Consider the following 24,915-nt stretch of genomic DNA (forward strand, 5'->3'; position numbering starts at 1 on the left):
CTTACATGCTACAAAATTAAACTCTCCCGTATACTTCCCCGCCTTAAGGGCGGGGAAGAATAAGCATTGTCTTAAGTGTAAAAAGTACTACAAACAGCTTCAGTGGCAGAGCCATTGGTGATGTCATGTGATTGTGACGTCATGGTAAGCAATGACATCACAATGGCCCGCAAAGCATTGTGATGCCATTTCATTGCAGCCACATCTGCAATGTAGATATCGGTTGATCTCACCCAAGCGATATCTCATGTGGGAGCCAGTTTTGGATGATAAAACTTGATAATGCCCTCATATTGCTTAACCCTCTGGATGCCAGAGGGACATATATGTCCTTCCTCTACAACCCTCACTTTGAAGTCGAATAAAATTCAAAATACATCACCCACACAAATACACTTCACAGTTTTGAATAATTTTGGAAATTCCCTGTTCTGGGATATCATCCACTGGCATTTTAGGCCAAGCAACATTACTGAAAATGACCTCTGAAAATTAGGTACATCGTAAATGTCGCCATTTTTTACACATTACTAAATCATCACTCACGGCGTTATTTACAGCATGTTTTGAAATCTAAATTTAGGATATTTACTCGGAGAAATGAATTTCAAAAATATCATATTAGTGATCACGGGTATCTGTCTTTTATGAAATCACCAATGATCATTCCAAAACGTCTCCGATAACCCGAGAATCGTTTCGAATGTTTTGGAAAATACGCAAACACGAACGCCGAAGTGAACTTTTCGCCATATTGGATAGTGTTTACAAAATCACGTTTCAGGTACACCGGTTATGAGGCGCCTGTAACATCGCGTATATTTCAAACTTAGCTGCCATACACACATCCTTGAATTCCTCATACATTTTAGAATCAAATGACCAATGGTCTTTGTCATCAATACAAAGTGGCTGGATGAAATCAAGCAAAATATGTTAGGTGTGAAAACGAACGCTGTGCTCGAAAAACTGCACTTGTTTGAAATGTAAACAAAGCAAAATACAGATTTTACACAGTGTAGCATTTTCTCCTATTTTGAGCTATCCATTCGTCTATTCGTTCAAGACATTGGCTCAACATTTTCAGAATATGCACGGGAAGAGAATAGTAGGAAAAATTAGGGAATTTAAAATAGATACATTGCAATGATTTGATATTTTCAACAGAAATTGTCAAAGTTACCATCCCGTGTGACGCCATGACTGACGCAAAATCACGCACAACGACAACGGTATTTATCGGAATTTCTGCCTATTTCGGTTCTTTTCAATGAAAATTATAACAACAAGTAACAGTACATAGATTGTCAGAATGTTTCTGATTACTTACATGTCACATTTATGTATATGCGATCCCTGAATCAACGAAAGTCCCCTCGTAAAATCCCGCGTACTGTTGACAGTGAACACGCCATTTTGTAAAAGTCGGTCACAGGTAGTGATGTCATACGTCAACATTGTTGTACATATTTGGTAATTTCTTTGAGTTGAAGGTCCTTGAATGAGAGTGCACACGATCATTGTATCATGCTGTTTAGAGTTTCAGTTATGATGTAGATTTTGCATATGTTTTATACATTTTTCACATAATTAATTTCCCTTTGGATATTTGTCAATGTTCAAAATGATATCATACGCAGATATAAGCCACAACATGTATGAACGAACCTTTGATAATCTCCTGTTTGTTTGAACATTGTTTACATAACAATTGATAGGGTTTTAGTGTCGAATACGATATTTCTTTCCTTTGGACAAGTGTTACGAGATGAAGCGTAAAGGTAACTGCAGCATGTACGTATTTCTTGGGATGTGTAAAAGTCAATATCATAAGTCCATATAACCAATGTCTTTGAATAGCTGTTTCATTTTATTTTATAACTAAAACTGAATAGGTCTCTATTACTTTAACAAAATGGATAATATTTTTCGTAAAAAGATATGCACACATTTCTGAAAGAATTGTCTCGGTCTTGGAATTGTTTTTTTTCTGTCGTTTGATACACAGAGCCGTGATATCTAACGATTCGCCAGGTGCGTGTTTGCCACAAACAATTTACGCATTATTCCTCTCGTTTTGCATTATATAATCAATGGGTTCATTCTTTTTTTAATATTGTGATCACAGGATATTAAACTGTTCACTTTATTTCTCCAGGAATTGTAAAATGTATAAAAATAAAACCCATGCCAAGTACCCTAGCTGTTGGTTCAACCGTATACGATTATCCTGACAATTCTATACCAATAGAGCTTTCTTCGCATCTTTTAGTGTGTAATTCTGAGACGAGATGAAGAGAAATAATAACAATATCTGTCCAATATTGAATATAATTTGGTTGTTTTGAAATATTCTTTTGGGTATTTCATTACGTAAATTGATGCCAAACAGGTGCGTGTCTTGTCCAATTAAGACACACGATAAACTAGCTAATTGTTTCCATATTCAAGACATTATTTAATTGGTGAAAGCAGTCATTTTATGTTGTGTCGAAAAAGCGTGAAATTCCGTTTTACACATCGAGATTTTCCATATCTTGAACGAAAATTAGGGGAGATATATATTAATCAAAATACCAGAGTCATCTTTTTCCGACGTTATGAAAGTCATAAAACCAGTCATGACGTCAAATAGAACGGTGTTATTTCTTTGGATATTTCATTACATTTGATGATAAGGCTAGTGCTCCATTAATAATGGTGCAACATTAGTCAAATTACACTTACACATTCAGGAGAATGTTGGAATCTAAGGACTAAGTTATAATTTAGATAGGGCCATCCATTTCTCTATTACCTCTTTTTTTATGAAGCACGATTTCATCGTTTCTTATGGGTTTTTTTTACAACTAAACGTATACAGTTTCTTTATCGATATTTGTGTTGGAATAGTTTAGTTTCTCGTGAACAAAACACCACGAAAATAGATTATCCTTACCCACAGCTAATTCTCACCAAGTGACCTGAGTTACAATAAACTAGTGCTAAGCTTAGCGGAGTTATGCCCCCTTTTCTGTGTACGTGTGTAACCTCTCTGTCGCCTTTTGACGTCATAGAGAAAAATCAGTTTCCCTCATTTACGGCAATCTATTTTTGGCATTGCATGTTTGTCGTTATACATACGCATATAACTCCATTTGGTATATAGTTATGTCGTTCAGATATTAGGCAGTATTTTGTTCGCTCACAGATTCCGTAAAGCTTGTAAATATAAAAAATCGTCGCACAGTACTTTTATCGGTGTACGATAAAAAGCGGAGAAATTTACTGTTTTTCAAGGCAGAAAAAATTCTCGGGCAACACTTAGAAGTGTATTTTTTTAAAACCGGTTCAATATTTGCAGTTAACTTTACACCATCAAATAGGAAATTTAATATTCTCGACCTCTGCGTAATTTTATAGCCAGAGGTAGATCCAGTGCCGCGTGAGCGCAATTCTCGCACAACCTTCACTTTTCCGATCTTAGGAAAATGTGCGTCAGAAATAAAACTCGGCATCCAGAGGGTTAACGACGGGCCATTACTACGCCCGTTGTTAGTTGACGTCATTTGACGTTCAATAGTGACATCGTCTAGTTTGTTCTATGTCGTTTCCATATTTGTAAAAGTTGGTCAGTGACATTCGTTCTTCGTTAATTGCAGTAAATGTTTCAAAACCGATATTGCATAATTTAATTTGATAACAAATGCTATCCGTTTGAGCTATAATCACGCTAACGCTATTTTTTTTAGGGCATTATCATTTGCAGAAGGTCTTGGTCTTTTCAACTGCTCTCCTTCGTCGGGCAGTTAATGGAAGCCCTCGGTATTCTGTAGAAAAATAGTGTTACCCTAATACTATTGCCGCCAAGTTCCTGGAACTATACATACTTATTCATATCGCTATAATGTATGTGCCTACTTTCTTTGCTTGATGAAATACTCCAAACACGTAGCCCTACTGAACACGCATTATGCATGTGAATCGCACCCTTCGACAGTAAACAAACTCTAACTATTAATTTATTGCGGCCTTGCCATCTACATGCTGGGCAAGTGCGTGATTTTGGCTTATGGACACAAAAGCACGAGAATGCGAGATCGCGACTTTGGTCAAGTGTCGCGATCTCGCGTTCTCGTGTTTTTGTGTTAATTGCCTATACACTTATATGTAACTGTTTTCAAAAACGCGAGAACGCGAGATTGCGACATTGGTCAAGTGTCGCGATCTCACGTTCTCGTGCTTTTTTGCTAATTGTCTATACAGTTATATGTAACTATTTTCAAAAACACGAGATCGCGAAAACGCGAGATTGCGACATTGGTCAAGTGTCGCGATCTCGCGATGTCAGGCAAGTTTCAGGCAATTTTTTAAACGGCTAATATTCAGTTATTTTACAAATTGACAGAAAATCGGTCCATTTATGTTATTGTTATTACGAATTTCCAAAAAAAATTTATGTTTTAATTTCATCACCCAGTGACTGAAAATGATAGGATTAACAGAAAACGAAATTCAAAGTACGTTTCTATAGTTTTGGCTTCTAATACTAGAGGTGCGGTCGGGTAGCATAACATATACCCCTACAGGAACAAGAGGAACAAAAATGATTCTATCCAATGCAGCAGCAAATGAATGAAAACAAAATGCAAATATCATAATTACGACCCACCAAAGTTGTATGTATAAATTAGGGAGCTTCCTAGTTCGAGGAATGTATCCGTGAATATTCACATATAGGAACAATGTCCCATACGTCTTCAGCTGTACAAATAAACTTATTCGACGTTGCGTGGCTCTGCTACAATCAAATTTTTAAAAATATATGTATAGCGTTCCTGGATATTATAACCCGTGTTCGTTTCTCAACTGATCACTAAGTTTGTTTCAGATGTTTCGCAAAGGTGTCAAGTCTCATCGGCCAGCTAAGATAGCACATGTGACAATTATGTTCATGATGTCCATGGTTCTTTAAAAATATCCATGGAGTTATAAAGCAATGAACAATCAATAAACGTATTATCGGCTGACCCTTTGAACCAAGTATGTTGTTTTTTCATCGGCACTTCACGCCATGATATGAGTGTATTCCGTCTGCTTTAGTAAACATACACATGTAAACAATTACTTTTGACAAAGCCACTGTGCAAGATAACAGTGATTAATCAATGAACGTAATTTCTGTGGAACTTTTGATGGCGAGGAATGATCCGTTTACAATAAAGTAAATGAACTGATCAGTCCTCTTGCTGGGCTGCCACGTGAATATTACATAACATACATTTCACCTCACTTCAAACATGGATTCAGATGAAATAATTACCCCACAAGACATGCCAAATGGGAACCTTTGTCAGGCAAGCTGAGTGGTGCTTCCACTAACTATACCTGTAATAAGTTTATTCACTGAGCTTCAAGATAATGACAACAAAGACACAGGTGTAGGGTAATGCCAGAAAACGTTTATGACAACAAGAGATAGCAATAGTATTATCCGCGCAATCCAAAATCCGAAAATGCATCCACTGCTTGGATACAATTTTTTAACTATTAAACTATGACCATCTGGGGTATTTCCAAATAACGACATCCGATGAGCTTCCATCGTTCTTTTTGTCCGTTTGTTTAGGCTGAAAAAAATAATTAACATGCGCCCTTTGTCTGAGATTCATAGATTACAGGTAACCAATCAGTGTTCTTGAAGACGGTAGCCCAGTCTCTTGTCACGCTCAGTTGCGTCAGCGATCAAATCGACTCACGGCAGATAGTGACCCCAAGCTGGCAAGAATATTAGTGCCCCTTTAAACTGACAAGCCGGAATATAACTGAAATATAAATACTGTTCAACACGGTGTTAAGCCAAACTCACTCACTTATTCAGAGCCATGCCGGTCCCTCAGGCTAGATATTTGTGGGGTACTTTTCCAGTATAAGCATGCCTTTCATTTGGATGTTAAGGCCGCAATAAATTAATAGTTACAGTTTGACTGATTTTTTAAAAAACATGGGAGACGGGAGGCATTTTATTTTTAACGTTTTATTTTGTTCTTATCGACCTACTTAAGGCGTATGTGTACAACTGCTGTCGAGGGGTGCGATTCACATGCATCATGTGTGTTCATGAGGGCTACGTGTACGGAGTATTTCATCAGGTACAGAAAGTAGGAACACTCATATTAACGATACTTCTATTTCTAGGAATTTGAGGTGATTAGAATAATGTAAGGCAGGATGTTTTGTTGTAAGGCGGGAGCAAATGAAAATCTATTAATTAAAGTAGCGAATATGGTGTCGTATAAAAAAGCATCGGACAATATCATTTTATCCGAATGCTATAAATTCGTCTGTGAGAATTTTATTTTAATGAATATTCTAGCCGTGTATAAAATTGCCTCATTGAGAAACTCACTGGCTTGTGATTATTTCTGTAACTGACAGTGTAGCCGCGAATATCTGCAATACTGCTGATGCGGCTTTTAGCAATATTACTCACTCACTCACTGACGGTGATAGTTTTGTTACCAGCTTTCGGACACATTAATGTTTCCACTATCATTGGACATTCATGTACACAATTTCTTTTGTTAAATTATATTGAGCATGTTGAGGGTTTTAATATAAAGTACATAGGAAACTGTCACAACGGGAGATGACTCAGACTTTGTGTATGTAAATTACATAGCATTTTCAAGCTAAAGTCATAATTTTGATAAATGCTACTTTGAGAATGAAGAGAATGAAAGAAGCATGACCAAAGGACTACTAACTTGCGAATGCGTCTTGACCTATGATATTACGCATGCGCACGGACAGCGTCTAAAACGCGAGATCGCGAGAAAATGAAATGTCGCATTCTCGCGATTTCGTGTTATTGTGGTCTTATTTGACAAGTCGAGATTGCGAGATTTTGCATCATGTCCAAATGTTGTCGCGTTGTCGACTTTTGACAAAACGTGCTATGTACCAAAAACACGAGAACGCGAGATATTGGCCAAATCTCGCGTTCTCGCGATCTCGTGTTTTGGGCATATTTAGCTCGTTTCAATAAGTCGAGATCGCGGGAATGCGAGATCGCGAGAATGTCCCTTACAGTATTCCATAAGAATGCCAACGCTACTCGTCCAAATATTGAGTATTGTCCATCCTTGCTTTTATGTGGCTAACACCATGAAGAACCAGGTTTTGCTTCAGAAGTTTCACCAGTTTTTTCAACGTGAAATAATAAGTTAGTCGTTGTATGGCTGCTAGTTGTGAGCACGTGGAGGGATAGCGGAATTCCATTTGTGTATGCGTGTGAAATGAGTAAACACACACTCTCTCTCTCTCTCTCTCTCTCTCTCTCTCTCTCTCAGACCCGCTGTAGCCCGGATGTTTACCGTTGTGACCAAAGGAAATGGCAGCCGAGGGCCGCGATGCGTCCGACATTCAAGACGTAACCCTAAAAATAGCTACATCACAGCTGAGGGCACCACTGGCATTAATCTTATGCAGGTCGTGACCCCTCCTACGTGCGATTTTTAAACATTATTTCCCGTATATAATGCCTGTCGACACATGCTTTTCTGTAACAGGAGTGGCATTGTTAAAGCGTTTGCAAAAAAATGTGCATTCTTTGCGCTGAAATAGCGAAATAATTTTCTAAATGATGATCCAGATATTTATATAAAGGCATAGTTTTCTAAACCTTATTACGTTTTTAAATATAATATTAAATGTGTGTTTGTACATACAGCGCTCTTTTAAGCGATGTATTAAACTGCGGACGAATAAATCACAAACATGTATAGGTTCTGTCTGTTCGTGAAGTGTTCCTTCTTAGTAATTGTACAGTATTCATGTAATCAGAGATCATAAAAAGTGTGATTAGTTTTAATTTATTTTTCCAGCATGAATTTTGGCTGAATTAGTAAATCTTATAAGTAAGAGACAATTTCTTTATTCAGGCTTTTCTGCTGGGTGCGGTATGATTTGACACTTGTGAGTGCTTTTTGTAGGTATGTCTCCTGTTTGGCCATTTAGCTTTATTGGGTACTAACTGTTGGTGTAATGAAAGTTTGTTGATGGTGAATTTGCCTTTAAGCTGCAAAAATAGCTTATATTATGTAGGTAGGAGTAAGTGGACAAGGTACCCCAAGGACTTTTATAAGTGGACTTCTAAAAGGTATTTTTATGATGTTATTAATAAAAATGTAGGTTTATTGATTCTAACTTACTTAGGATTCTTCCCTCTTATGAGCAGGCCGCAAAACTGCTCTTCAATCTCTCCAGGAAAAAATGATGATAGGACTGGATCTGGAAAATTAAATAAAATGTATTGTAACACAATTGAAGAAGCTCGTTCTTTAACCTGTATTTTAACAAACTATCAGTTTGGTTTTATCAAAACATAGGTTTTCAATTCAACCAGTACCTATTATTACCAATAATTAAATACTTTTATACCAAGTTCAGATGTTGGGGGACCCTGCGAAATACGTACCCAAAGTGAAATGTTCGCTGAATAAATACTAGCACGTTGATTTTCAATTTTTCAAGGCAAAAATTAAGTTATGATCAAGACAGTAACTTTAAAGGGGCATTTGCTGTAGGAACGACCGCAACTCTTGTGGGCGGAGCTTATACGAGTGATCTGACAAGTCAATGTGACGTCATGATAACACAAATTTCATTTGTTAATGCGTAAACGGGTGACGACATCTAAACACACATCCACGTGGGCCGTTTGACAAGGGCGTTAGTTTTAAGGGTAATAAATATCCCTCAAACGATTCTCAGACTTTTCAACAAACGCGTCTTTGGTTTCAAAACCTACCTGCCACGTCGTCTTCACATCTTCATAAAATGTTACTGTGGAATGTCCACGATTTGCGTTTTCGTTCAAGTCCAACACGAACAAATTAGTCCTGCGTTTGTATTCTCTGGACGAGAACGAAACACGTTTGCAGTGATGAATAAGAGCAGTGCAAATGAAACATTCACCATAATATGTGTCACGGCACCAAACGTAATCCTGCGTCGTACCGTCGGTATATAAGCAGTTTCCGTCACATGATTTCATTGCCCAGTAGCAATCTGATTATTGTGTGGTATAACTGTTGAATGCAAGTGACCAAAACTAAACATATAAACTATCCAAATATATGTCTTTCTGATTGAACTGAAAGAATCTTGTCGCTAATACTTGTCCGAAAGCTCCTCGTGCCGAAGTCATTCTGTGCGTCCCCGTGACACAGATTTTTATTCCCTGTTGATTCCTTTTGTGACATGTCAAGTATCATTTGCATAAGGTCATCCATATTTGTATATGTGTGTTTCTCATCTCCGACCTCAGCTAACATGAGAACGGGCGGACGAAATCAAATATAAAATTTAACAAAAACAAATGTCTTTCAGTAATTGTGTAAGTTATTTTAAGGCATATTTTACAAACAATTTAAAACACTTGGAACTAGTCTATAGATTAAATTATGTATGACGAGAGCCGCTGTGCTTCGGAAACGAATGTTTACTAAACAGCTGACGAAAGATAAAGTTGACCTGGTTCTTTGCCTAGGTTTGAATATAGTCAATATTTCCGATGATAATTATACACGATAATGTATTTTCTTGTCTTTGAATGGCATTTAGAAGATATGCATGGTTTTTATTTTATTGCACTGTGTATTTCTACTTTCTAAACTTTTTTTTTGCCCCTATTCCGACAAAACATTTTCATGTGACGCTTAATATGTCTGAAACGTTGTTCGAGATGATCAGGGGGGCCTTGGTCATTTCAATTTTTACACAGATGAATTTATTGTGGATAAATTTCCAATTCAAGATGACATCAATCCGGCTGTCAACTCGAATATACAAGAGGGCGCCCCTCTTTCCGTCCTGCAAGTGCAACAGAAACTTTGACAAATTCATTGCCTATTCTAGGGATTAGTGGATCACTGTCACGGCCAGATTTCATTTTGAGACCAGATGAAGACGAAAACGTCTGTTCACACTGCTTTTGTCAACCATTCGAGGCAATCGTGGTTGGGAATGGTGCCCTGCGAAGTTGCAGAAATTCGTCGATTTGAAAACAGCGCTACAAATATTTCTGGACTGAGCTGAATAGACAAAGTGTTTGGAGAGATCCTAATTACTTGGACTTGAAGAAACGGATATTAAACGTAGCAGCAGATGAAGGATTGGTGTGGACAAACGGGAAGTGATGTCAGAGTGTGTTTTAAAACTTGTGCGCGAAGTGTATTCAAATCCACCGAACACAAAATACATGGGACACATGTGGATCTAATGATCAAACTCAGTTCAGTGTGTGTGTTATGTGAAAGAAGAAATCCATAATAAAAATTGTCTTGGAATATGTGTATATGAGTTTTCGTTTATCGTGAGTACAATATTATCTAGATAGGCCTAATGTAGGTCAAAACATCCAGTATATTTCGTTACTTATTTATCAGTTATGTGCATTGTTAGGCTGATATACGTGAAACATTCATATATTCTGAGTCAAATTAAAAACTTCACATTTTTAAAAGTAATCCCATATATGATATACAACGGACAAATGTATCAGAGAAGGTAATTTTTAATAATTAATGTCCAAAGAAGGATTTTAATTAACGGTGGTAACCATAATTTGTTCCAAGCACCTGCGGTATTCGGTAATAACATCAACAGTTTAAATCATAAGTCCCAAACACGAGAATCTGATGGCACACAAGTTCAGTAGCGTGTATGGCCACCATGTGCGTTGACAACTGCCACACGGCGCCTCCGCATGGACCTTGTGATGCTTGTGAACACATGATTGGGAAGACGACGCCATTGTTGCTGCAAAATAGTGCCAAGTTCTTGCAAATTCTGTGGTTGGTTCTGGAGAGTGTGCAGACTTCTGCCAAGAACATCCAAGTCGTGTTCGATGGGATTGAGGTCGGGAGACCTTGACGGCCAGTCCATGACGTTGATTTCCGTATTCTGAAGGAAATTCCTAGTCAAAATTGCTGTGTGGGGTCTGTCATTGTCGTGTTGGAAGATCAAACCGGGTCCATGTGCTGCCATAAAAGGCAGAAGTTCTGGTGCCAGTACCTGGTCGCGGTAAGCAGCAGCATTGAGGTTGCCACGGATGACAAGAAGCCTGGAACGTGCATTGCCACAGAAAGCACCCCACACCATGACACTTCCGCCTCGAAATCTGTCAACTTCCTGTACACAACACTGGGCGTAACGTTCATGACGGCGCCTCCACACCCTCGCCCTACCATCAGCAAATCGAAGATTAAATCGGGATTCATCACTGAAGACGACTTGATTCCAATTCCTCTGAATCCATCGTAAGTGTCGCTGCGCCCACAATTGACGTTGATGTCTGTAATTGAGTCAGAATTGGCCCGCAGTATGACCGTCGTGCTTGAAGGTGAGCAGTTCTCAGACGGTTTCGAAAAGTTGCGCACTCAGTCTACCCCTAAACAGTTCATTTCTGGTTGATGTAGCCGTCAAAAATCGGTTACGGAGGTGACGTAAGACAATCTGACGATCCTCTGCATGTGACGTCACACGTGGTCGACCTGGCCGAGGGCGATCAACGGTGGCACTCGTTTGCTTGAAGACGCGTCTGTAAATCATTAACAGTCCGTCCACTACAACCCATCGTCCTTGCGACTTCAGCTACGGTCGTTCCCGTCTGCAACATGCCGATGGCACGTTCACGTTGCACATTTGAAAGGCGTGGCATGACAAATGGCCGCAAAGACTTTTGTTTTCTTGTGTTTTTCTTTTTTTGTTAATGACTGCTAACAAGTATGGCTGAAAACACGTGGGGTATTATGGCCACGTGACCAGTTGCACGTGAAAAACCACTCTTGCCACTATAGTGCTGTGCACATGATTTTGATCGATTCACCTGCACAAAAACGGCTGTTATCTGAAGACAATACGTGGCCATTACTGTTTAAATACACAATAAGGGCCCACAATGATAACTGGTCAAAATGTTAAAATTTTAGGATTGTGAAGTTTTTAATTTGGTTCAGTATGTTATTGTCAAGCCAAGAAATATTGGCTCAACTTCTGATGCTTCAAATTAGGCTTCTTCCTAAACACTAGATTAAAAAATCTGTGCAATAACAAAAATTTTGAAAATATTATCTGATTATTGTGTGGTATAACTGTTGAATGCAAGTGACCAAAACTAAACATATAAACTATCCAAATATATGTCTTTCTGATTGAACTGAAAGAATCTTGTCGCTAATACTTGTGTAACGAACGTCAATTTCGTATTTATGTATCGTTACTGTTAATTAACCGAAACTGTTGTTCTGCTGCTGTACTGCCGTAAATATATACTAAACAACAACACAATCTGACCAGAAATGCATCGCATGTGTCACATGTTCACATGACCATATGCTTTGCTATTTATAGCGCAACCCTAAATAAGCTCCGCCCACTGTGATTGATGCAGACACTCAAACACCACCGATTCGATTTTTTATGATAAAACTACAGACGTTTTATTGAGTTATATCTTGATCTGGAGACATTTCTGGTATTCAAGGTTTGTCATTCAAGTTCATACGAAGTTTGACGGTCTTTGGTGATCTTGTTTTTGTACGGTTTTCAAAAAGCTTCTCTCGACACTCGGTTGTGTTTATGTTGCAAGTCATTGTTCGAAACTGAAACACCCCCACCTTGCGGGCTATTTCCATCAGGACGCGCCGTCTTACTTGACTGATCTCTTGGATACTTAGAGAACACCACGCTCATGAAGATCTGAAACTCAGCTACTCTTCAACATCCTTCAGTATTGCCTTGCAGTTTTACATATTTTCTTTGTGATAAACGCCGAATTGTGTATTTTGTGGAAGAAGAAAATAGTGTTTTTTATATATATTTTTTTCGTTTCATTTTAAAGGTTCATAAACAAGCTCCCCTTATATCCCCTGGCATGTGCTTTTCCTTGTACACATAAATCCCTTTTCATTTTGGCAACATTCTGTTACACTCAACTTGTCTCCGCCGCTGAATGACGTGAATCAGCACGGGGTTACCAGGATATTGTATTTATGCAAGATTCTTCCTCGGAAAGTATCCTCGACGACGCCGAAGTCATTATCACGGTTCATGACCGAACGATCGCTTTTCTGGTCAAGCCCGCGAAAACGGCCGTCTGATCAGGCTCGTCTGAGCTGAAAGGACTTGCGAGTAAAAGGATCAAAACTTCTTTTTCTGCACTCTTTATTAAGTCATACCTGAGAGTTTTTTAAACGTTTATATATAGTCAGACTTAGAGGTTGAGTAATTGTATTGATATCATATCTATGTAAACGTGTAAAAAAGTTATCTTAGAGATGATAGAGATTTAATGTGCAAATATTTAGGTACAGGTTTCAAGTACTGGTTAATAAATGATGAGCTGAATTCCAGAATCAAATTCAATAAGTTTTATTATTTAAGCTCTGGAGTTCGTTTGTATTTATTTATCAGTATATTGAACTCAAACCGAAACTTGTATGCTTAACAAAGCTGTGGGCACAAAGGTCGCGCCAACATAAACTACTTACGTACCTCGTACCTCGAAAAGATATTTAAGGAAAAAGTCGGAAAAGAACTTGGCGATAACATGCAAAAAATGATGAATGTCTGGAAAAGAACATGATTTTATTTTTTAGATATTTGTTATTTTCTGAAAACGAAAACAAATGGCACATAATAAACTGATCTTTACTGCAAACGTACATGTTCTCATGCGCGATCGTGCCACCCAAGTCACACATAAAGAGACATTCCGTGCTGCATGCCAAGGAGAGTATGTTCAATTGTATTGGCTAGTTTGTTTTCATTAATCATAAAACACAGATTGACGAGCAAAGAAACACACTATGCCTGTGTGTCAATGGCCAGGTTTTTATTAAAACCCCGTGCGTTGCATACGTATATAACATGGACCGCGGTCAGTTCGTGTTTTTCAGACGTATATAGCTAATCGGAACACATTGAGACTGCGCGTAGGCGCTGAAAATGGTGATGGTACCGTCGTAAAAGATAAGGCCGTTGCCGACGCATTAGGTAACCGATTCTATATTCCCCTAGACTTTGAATTACTAGATTCCCACATGCCCTTTTATCAAGCATCCCTAGGCGATAGGTTAGAATACGAACTCACTTTTAATGACTACGGTAGAGTAATCAGAGCTGGTGAAGATGCTAGCTATTCCATTGACAATATCTCGCTGGAGTACGATATGATAACAGATCCCGAATTAGCCAGACAAATTCGTAACCATTATACAGGAAGTTTAGCCATTTTGTATGATTGCGTGCTGCGACACCGAAAGATCACGAGGGACAAAGAAGATACGATGTGGAATATTAATCTAAACGTCCCCACGAGGTCGTGGAAGGGTATTTTAATGTTGTTCGAGGACCTCTCCGATGCGTTTAAAAGAAATACTGAGAAGTTCTACAATCCCAAGATTACAAAAGTAGAATTGACTATCGAGGGCGTGCCTATTCAACTATATAGCCAAGGAATGCTAGCGTATCACCAGTGGGATGAGATTAAAAAACTTCCTTCTATAAAACGAAGCCCGGAAGTTATCGCGGTCGTGAAAGATCTGTCTCTCGGGAGTGTATTGATGGGTGAATACCTTACCACGAAGTACGCGCTATGGCTCGACATGCGAACAACGGATGATGACCAACTACACGGCAGTGGGAGGAGAATAGAAAATGCTAGCGAGGGTGTCACTATACAGATAACGAAGCTCCAGGAAACGGCTGGTAAATTAAACATATATTTGTACGTGATTATGGACGCGCAACTTAATATACAGAATGGACGATTCGTGCAAGCAATCTATTAATAATCTTTCACCTAAAGATCCGCACTGCGCTATCATATGCGGGCAAACGGGCTGTGGAAAAACAGCTTTTATTCTAGATATTTTACAAAGTCATTATATAAACATAAAACATACCTATCGAGAGATTGGGTAATGAATGATCCCTGGGTGCACAGAGTTGATCCGGGTGATCGTCTACAAGACTGTTTACAAGTATGTCACGAAAAATACAAAGAAGAATCAACACTTTTCGAGGAATGTTTACATGAAAATGATGTCATTTATACCAAGTTCGAACGAGATAAAGTCAGAAAACTGTTATCGGCAACGAAGCACTGTAAACTCGTATTAAAAACCGATCAACCAGCTGCTTATGCAATTGCTTAGCAAAATTATAGCAAAATGTAGCAAAAATGTAGAAAAATGTAGCAAAATTATAGCAAAATTATAGCAAAATTATAGCAAAATGTAGCAAATTGAACATTAGCGGTTAATATGACATAAACTGTGGTTCGAAATCATCATTCTTTCGCAACAGTTCATTATTACGGGATGTATTGGATATGCCATATTATATTATGTTAGACTTAAATATCTCCTTAGGTATTACATTATGGAATGCGACGAACTCATCGAACAAATGCTCAAAGAATCTGATGCAGATCAACAAGTTACAGATAAATCTTTGAATAAACATAGAGAAAGACTCGCGGCTTTGGTAGCCGGTGGAAAATGTTCCCAATATTTGGGGGAAAATTATACCATCGAAAAAATTGATAACATGACCGACAAAGAAATTAAAAAACTGTATGCGCGTTATGAGTCTAGACTGGGAGCTACCATGACTAAAACGATAGGGTCGGCAATGTTACAACTATACACAGTCGTAGCTAGTACGTTTCTCCCTATCCCGGCAGAACATCGCATGTATTTATGCGAATCTCTAGAGAAAGACCCATTCATCAAACACGCTATAAGCTCAGTGAGCTGTTAGTTTTATCATAGATACGGAATGTTCTTAGCTCCGTTCACCACAGCTTTAATAATGGCTAGGTATTGTCTATTTAAACATACGTGCCCACTTAATAATAATGGAGACTCAACAGGTGACACCACAACAGATTGTGAACGAGGAAATAACTGCACAACCACAACAGATTGCGGAACAACGAGTGAATGAGGAACCACCACAAACACAGATTGCACCACATGTGAATGAGAAAATACTATAAGCCAGAGTGACAAAGAATCCTTTGAAAATCGCAGCTGGGAGGAAGGGAGGACTGGCGAGGAAAGCGAAATTAATAAATAATTCAAATATTAATCCGATTAAAACATGGGCACTAGTAGGAGTTGCTGGTATAGCGGCTGTATGGTTCTTTTATAAGACCGGAGAAGAGAAAACGTCACCCCCAATGCAACAACAAGTTCAATTAGAGGTTAGCCCCCCATATAATGCTATAAGAAGCATGACTACTCCAGTAACAGACGGTAAAATGTTGGTAAACGCAACGTATCATTCAGCGGTGGTCACCGGCTTGGCCATTGGCTATGCCTGTATAGCTAAAATGATTACTAAAGCCACACCTCCCAAGCTAGATTTTAATGGATATGATATCGGAATGATGGTTCTGGATATTGGATTATCTATGGCAACGAAGGATATACTCATCAAACAAGGGCTTATCCCGGAAGACATAATGAAGTAATTAATTAAACATTTGAATATTTTATATTCATATACTATGGCATCAATTGCGATGATGGTCTGTGGAGCTATTGTTAATGCTCTGGATTTTTCGGGGAGTAATTTTTTCTTTTCTAGTATGAGAGGTTCGGAGCAGGAAAGACATAATAAAGCTTTAGAACAACTAGAAAAAGCTCAGTCACAATGGGCCAGAAATAGGACATTAAGATTAGACTTTATTCATGAAGAACTGCGTAAGGAAGGACATTCAATTCAAACGTTTAAGGATGTCGAATCTGCCATGCACGAATACTTCCTCGTTTATGGGAAAAAAATTGACCCAATACCGAGACCAACAATGAGTCAGTTTTATACACCGTCAGAGGCTCAGAAAGACCGCGAGGTCACTTTGTGATAATGGGGTTATCTGCTGTATTGATTTTCAGCTATACCATGACCACGCATAAACCATGACCTAGTTAGGGGAGTCAGAGTGATAGCTAATCTATAAATAGCGTTGGCTGACTGCCTAATCAATATCTCACCAGTGTAGATGTGATTTGCATTTAGACAAATGATATGATAGATGTATAAACCATGAATCATTGCAGATTTACACTCATGGGTAAAAAAACTCGATGTAACCGACGCTGTGTTGAAATTTACTGTGGCATACACAATTATTACATCAGGCGCGGAAACATAAACTATACGTGTTCTGAATGTGGGATAGGGGTCAAAAGTCGTTATGTAAGGAACACGGTGCTGATAGGGTCAGGAACCAGATTTTTTATGCTAGGAAGAGAGATTACATCAATGAGAGGAATAGGTTGGGGAGAATACGTATTTAGATATATGAAAAAACAACCAATTAGACATTTGATTCATTTTGTATATACCCTTCAACCACAATGGTTTTTGTCAGAGCGTTGAAGGCTATGGCAAAGCAAAGTGGTCTTTGTGGATATTCTCGAATGAGAAAAGCTGAATTGATTACCTTACTCGGTTTGGAATACAACAAACCCCAGACTGTTAGAGAACTCAAAGCTCAAGCGAGAAACAGTGGGCTGAGAGGTTATTCTCGAATGAGAAGAGCTGAATTGATCGCTTTACTAGATAATAATGATGTTGAACATAATGATAATGTTGATATTCAACATAATGATGTTGAGAATAAACAACAAGAATTAATATTTGTACCCACATCCTCCGGCGTTGGTAAATATCTAAGAGGTTGGAAGATGGATATTAATTCCAACATGGATGTTAACAATATTAAGCCCATCATATCGAGTAAAATTAACGAGGAGTTAGATGATTTACATAGTATAAAATACCAGCTGACGATTAAAATGTTATTGAGTAAAAGTAACACAGACGATAGCACCGAATATACCGAACCATATTTCCGAAGCAATCAAGAAGTTATAACCGAATCCGATACTATAAATGCATCATTAGATACATCAATTCAGAGGTTCGGGTTGGGGTGTGGATAAAATCGATAGTTTATATTTAGATATAGCAAATTATATGCCCTTCAAAGGTGGATCTTATATAGATTTACCCCCGTATTATAAGAAGAAAAAAGCCATAATTAATGTAAAAAATAAATCCGATGACTGTTTAAGAATGATGATAAGATCTGCATTGTTCCCCGTAGATTCTAAAATTGCAAATAGACCTTCTAGCTATCCCCAAAACGATGGACTCAACTTCGATGGTATAGACGAACATACACCAATATCACAAATTGATAAGGTGGAAAAGCAAAATAATTTAGCTATAAATGTTTTCGGACATTCTAAAGGAATTGTTGTACACAGGATAAGCTCCGCTCCGGAACATATCCCCAGAATCAATTCATTTCTGATCGAAAAAGATGGTAAATATCATTATACGTGGATAAAGAGTTTAAACAGGCTATTATACGATCAAACAAAACATAAGGAAAAGAAATATTTCTGCGAAAGATGCCTACATGGGTACAACAGACAAGATCTATTAGAAGTGCATAAAGAAGACTGTAGATGTGTTGGACAGAATGCTATCAGGATCGATATGCCTAAAGAGGGAAAAAATATATTAAAATTTGAACATTATTGTAATCAAATGCCAGTACCATACGTAATTTACGCCGACTTCGAAGCGCTTATCAAACCCATAGAAAATACTGAACGCAATACTGATAATAAAGATAGTTTTATGTACAAAACTCAAGAACATATTCCTTGTGGGTTTGGATATATAGTTGTAAGGTATGATGGGAAAACAAACCAGCCCGTGATTTACAGAGGTCCCGATGCAGGGGGAAAGTTCCTAGAATATTTACAAAATGAAGAGAGAATAATCAGGGAAAAATTATCGTGTAAGAAACCCATGTGTATGACGAGGGATGATTGGAGGGCCTATAAGAAGTCAACGAGTTGTCATGTTTGTAATAAACCCCTGGATGGGGATTCCGTAAGAGATCATTGCCACATCACTGGTAATTATCGGGGAGCCGCGCATAACGAGTGTAACTTGAAACTAAAAATGAATTCTCAAACAATACCCATCCCCGTTGTGTTTCACAACCTTAGGGGATACGATTCACATCTCATTATGCAAGCTATCTCAAAGACTGACGGCGGTTTAATGTGCATTCCTAATAATATGGAAAAATACATATCGTTCTCGTTGACTAAACCTATACATTATAGGGACAAGGATGGGAAATCTAGAATGAAGCAAAGTAATGGGCTTAGATTCATAGACTCCGTACAGTTTCTGTTATCTTCCCTGGACAATTTAGCTAATGCGAACAATCCCGATGACTTTGCGATAACAAATCAATATACCGATAAGATAACTCGTCATTTGTTGCTGAGAAAAGGTGTATATCCTTACGAATATATGGATGATTGGTCTAGATTCGAAGAAACTGAATTACCACCCCTCGAATCATTCTATAGTAACTTAACAGAATCTAAAATAACAGATGCCGATTATGAACATGCTCTGACGGTCTGGGATAAATTAGGTTGTAAGAATTTAGGCGATTATCACGATCTGTACTTAAAAACCGATGTACTGTTACTCGCCGATATATTAGAGATATTTAGAAAGACATGTTTAAAACAATACGGCTTGGACCCGGCTTGGTACTATTCCAGTCCCGGACTATCGTGGGATGCATTGTTGAAGAGGACCGCCGTAGAACTAAAACTACTCACAGATTACGATATGCACTTGTTTATTAAGAAAGGATTAAGAGGTGGTATATCGATGGCAGTGAAAAGGTATTCTAAGGCTAATAATAAATTAGTGGAAGGATACGATCCGAGTAAACCCGACACGCATAGATTATATCTCGACGCTAACAATTTGTACGGATGGGCTATGAGTCAACCTTTACCCACAGGTGGTTTTGAGTGGGTCGATGAGAATGATATCCATAATAATGATGTGAATAAAGGGTACATACTAGAAGTTGACTTGGAATATCCAAATTCATTACATAAAGACCATAACAGTTATCCGCTAGCTCCCGAAAGATTAATAGTTAATAAAGATTGGATGTCGGAATATCAACGCTCCTTGATGGGTAATACAAGGTTAGCTAACGTAGAAAAACTCGTACCAAATTTGATGGATAAGACAAAATATATAGTTCACTACAGAAATCTCCAGTTGTATCTATCGTTAGGTATGAAACTTAAGAAAATACACAGAGTTCTAAAGTTTGATCAAGCCCTTGGATGGAGCCCTATATAAAGTTGAACACAGATTTAAGAAAGATAGCTACCAGCGATTTCGAAAAGAATCTGTATAAGCTCATGAATAACTCAGTAGTTGGTAAAACTATGGAGAATCTAAGGAAGCGTGTTGATGTTAAATTAGTCAGATCTAATGAGGAAGAAAGACTGAGGAAAAATAGACAGTCCGGCTTTTAACAGAAGCAAGATATTCGATAACGACTTAGCCGCGTTGCATATGCAGAAGAGTAATATAAAATTCAACAGACCGGTGTACGTCGGTATGAGTATTCTCGACTTGTCAAAACACTTAATGTATGACTTTTATTACAACGAACTTAAGAAGCAATACGGCGATAGATGCGAGGTGTTATAAACCGACACCGATTCTTTGTTGATGGAAATACAAACCGAGGATGTGTATAAAGATATAGCAGAAAAAATAGATATGTACGACACGAGCGATTACCCAAAAGATAATCCACTGCACAGCGTAGTAAATAAAAAGGTGTTAGGTAAGATGAAGGATGAATGTGCTGGGACCCCTATAGCGGAGTATTTCGGATTAAGACCTAAGATGTATTCTATAAAGAAGTCCGATAATGGAGAGATAAGAAAAGCTAAGGGCGTTAAGAAGTATGTTGTAAAAAAGCATATCAAACACGAACAGTATAAAGGATCATTATTCAATGGTAGAGCGTTCAAACACGAGATGAACTCTTTAAGAAGTGTCAATCACAGGATATATGGATTAAGAATGAACAAGACATCATTATCCCCCTTAGATACAAAGAGATGGATTGATAAGGATGGGTGTAACTACCTATGCTTATGGTTATGGTGGTAATACCGTACCGTTGGGAACTATGAACAACTCTTCTCGTACAAATGCCCTACCCAGTCCATCTTGAAGATAATAAAGAATAGGCTCTCCTTCTTTCATAACCAATAGACTAATGTTATATGTCTTAAGAGACCAAATCGGATCTGTTGCGCGACGTAGGCATCCTTCGAGGTCACCGGCCTGGTATAAATATCTTACACTTACTCTATGCGGAAGTTTTCATTCTTTGCCTCTCCTCGGTGCTGAAGATTCGGAAGTCACGGATTTCATTTTAATAGCATCGGATGGTTTCTTCCCGATTAATCTCGTTACTTCATTATTCAGTGCTGATACAACGGCTGATAATCGTGTCACCCATTCGGTTGATCTCAATCACTCGGATTTCATTTCGATCCCATACTGATAGCCAAACAAACGTTCCGCTAATGTCCTGTTAAATCTTTCGACGATAGCTTGACTGCGGTGGGCCTCTCTTTCACCACGCCTGATTTCGACATCGTGCTTTGTTAACAGTTTAGTTACCGATCCCATAAATTCGCGACCAGGATCTACTTGAAATAGCTTAGGCCATTTTAGTGGCCCGCGTTTATATATGCGGCTCAGTGCATTAGCTACCTCTGTTGATTCTTTCCAGGTTAATGGCTCAGCCTCTTTGTATCGACTAGCCACATCCACTACGGTTAAAGCGTATTTATGCGTTTTGCGTCTTACCTTATCGTGGGGAAGAAACAAGAAGTCAGCATGATGAACTTCATTCGTTGTAAAAATATCAAACTTCTTCCTCGGTATATAATGCGGTGCCGGTAAATATATTTTCCACATCGCTTGTTTCTTTAACCAATCCTTGGCCACATCTTTAGATACCTTAGCCGCGGTGGCTAATTTTTTTATTGCTCCTATACCTTTCCAATATCCTCGTGGGCTATAGTAAATTTTATCCATTATTAATTAATATTGATGTTTCTTTTAATACGACTTATGACTATCATTGAATCGCATGATCATTTTGGCATAAAATATCCCCCCTGTAGTAGCAGTATAGGTATATAAATCTGGCTCCAGTGGAGTTTCGGCAGAACCCCCATTACCTATACTACTCCATATGGCAAAGTTTAACTGGTTCTGCCAAAATTGCATTGGATTGTGAAACCAATCATGCACCATTTTATCGCTAGTTGCCGTTACCCTGTACTTTTCAAAGATATCAGGGAATTGAACAAAAAAATTAGCACCAGAGGCACTTACTAAAATCGACTGATTAGTAATGTAAGTCGATTTCATATTCAAGTTATGATATAGTATCATTATATATTTAATATGTATATCACACTCCCGGGAATAACAAATGGTCCCGTCTATTCAACTGCTTCATACTATTGATAACTCAGCTGGTCAACTTGAAGTCTCTCTATGCGATGTAACGTATGACCGGCAGTGGACCAATATAAATGCTGCAAGAAATCATAATAAGATATGGATAAGTGTAGATGTGCACACTATACCTGATGGGTATTACAGCGTATGCTCCCTCAATGATGAAATTTTGAAGCCTTGGGAGTTAGTCTCACACAAAATGAGTCGAATGGGATGCTGATTTTAAGTGCTGGAGAAAAGCAAGTAGTTCTTGTCCAGCGCTTAGCAGAAACACTCGGATTTGTAATAGCAGAAGAAAGAATAGCGATAGAAATAAAACCCAACAAAACAGGGCATGGAGATAAATTACCCGATTTAGTTCCCTACAAAGAGTTGTGACTATGCTGAGAGCTATTCCAGTCAAAGATGAAAAATACAATAGCGGTAGAACAGAATCTTTCTCATCGTTACAATATAAAAAATTAAAGCCTGGTATTATTTCAGATCTCAAAATTTCTGTATTAGATTTAAAACATCACCCTTTACATATAGGATACTTGAGTGTAACACTCCATATTATAAATAATGGTTGATTCATTAGGCCCTGGAACAAATAACCTTAGACAATGTAATACAATTGCACTTTCCGATCTTGGAGACACGGAAGGAATCGATAAACCCGGTATCGATGGCAAGTTATACGCTTAACACTTACAAGATAATGTATACAAGCGGAAAGAAGTTACATTCACAGGTAATCTAGGAGATTTAAGCGATGTCGACGTTAGTAGACTCAATAAAAACACTTCGTAAATCTTACTCGCAACAATGATAATAAATGGACTATAATCGAAGAAAAAATCGAGCGGTTACTGAATATCGTCATTACCCCACCATATGTGATGATAGGTAAGGCACATAATTTAACTAAGATAATAAATAGTGTGATAGTACTCGGGGCTTATATCCCATCAAAACGAAAAAGTGTGTTAGTCTCTCCCCTGCCAGAAAACCCAGGTCATATGTTATATAGTCGTTCGGCAGTAAAAAACGTTAGTTTAAATTTGGTTACTGAATTCAATGATATTAAAGATAACTTGAGTGCAATACCTAATCTTTCTACGCTTATTATTGAAGTCTTGTTTGGAGATATACCAGTAGATGCCTTCGAAATATTACCAGGTCTATCGATTAAATGGCTTAAGAAACATGAGCGTCAACGCTGCAGTATTATTTATATGGGACCATCACCCGTTGCAACCCTTGAGGGGGTCCAAATTATTAAAAGTGACAACATTTCTCTTACTAAGATATTTATGCCATATAATATACATATAATAAGGCTGATGTATACTCTCAAAACATTGAAGCAAGACCAATTAAAGACTATTATATCATATAACAATATAAACTATGAGTTTATATCCAGCGCTCAATGAAGCATCTGAAAAGATGGATACTGTTGATGGATTTTGATTACATCAAATAAGCAACATAAAACATCGAATAGAGAAGGAGAGGGAGTTGAGACTTGGATTGTATAAAAAGTATCGCAGAGCCGTGAATGCTCTCGACAGAGTTGACACCGTGCTAGTAACAGCTGGCATGGGACTCGGTGTAGCCGGTGTTGGTTTATTATCAACTATAATCGCTGCGCCTATCGTACTTGGCATGGAAATAGTGGCTGGAGTCTCAGGACTCGCAGGAATAGCGATAAAATGTATTTCTCGTAAGTTGCAAAAGAAAGCATTAAAACATTATAATATTCGGATACTCGTCGAAGCAAAGTTAAACAGCATTGAGGACCATATTTCAACAGCACTGGCTGATTGTAAGATATTCGAGGAGGAGTTTCATTTAGTGCTGTCAGAACTCACCAAATACAACGCAATGAAGCAGGAGATTCGATCAAATTCTCGTAAGACCTGTGGTATTAGCGAAGACGAGAAAAAAAGTTTATAGAACAAGGGAGGCAGCAAGCGCGTCAATTATTCCGTGCCAAAACCAAAGAACTTGTTGGAGATTAAAAATAGATTGCTTACTATCATTAGACCGCACTGCATAAAAAATCATACATTCATTTAAACAAATGCTTACATAAATATATGATAATGGAGAATTACAAACCAACAAAGGAAGAACTCGAAAAAGTTATCGAAGCATTTATGCTCAGGGACAAAATTATCAAATGGAGAGAATTACCACAGGGTATATATTATGTTAGTGATGTCAAACCAACCAAATACGGTCATCTATTGTTTCTTTCCAATTACCAAGAAGAGTATATAGTCTGAACGAAGAACTTAGTAAAAATGTTGAATATCACTTTGTTCAAAATAATGGTATATGTATGAATAAAAATAATAGAGAATATTTTCATTACAATTTAGTTTAGTCTCATCATCGTTTTTGTACTAAAAATTCCCTCTATGTTATCATTGATTGGCCTCAGGTAGTGGTGAGCTAGAGCTAGTTTAA

At 38.0% G+C, this 24,915-nt stretch overlaps 1 long non-coding RNA gene across 1 annotated transcript in view; it reads right to left on the bottom strand.

Annotated features, from left to right (window-relative positions):
* The window catches only part of LOC124113294, a 63,410-nt gene that overhangs the window by 8,698 nt on the left and 29,797 nt on the right, over positions 1-24,915 (bottom strand). The window contains exon 2 of the long non-coding RNA XR_006857750.2: positions 8,193-8,271. This is a non-coding gene — a long non-coding RNA (uncharacterized LOC124113294). The remainder of the gene's footprint in view (positions 1-8,192; positions 8,272-24,915) is intronic.

Source organism: Haliotis rufescens, unplaced genomic scaffold (genome assembly GCF_023055435.1).
Source record: "Haliotis rufescens isolate VD_foot unplaced genomic scaffold, xgHalRufe1.0.p SCAF_7, whole genome shotgun sequence".
Classification (NCBI taxonomy): Eukaryota; Metazoa; Mollusca; class Gastropoda; order Lepetellida; family Haliotidae; genus Haliotis; species Haliotis rufescens.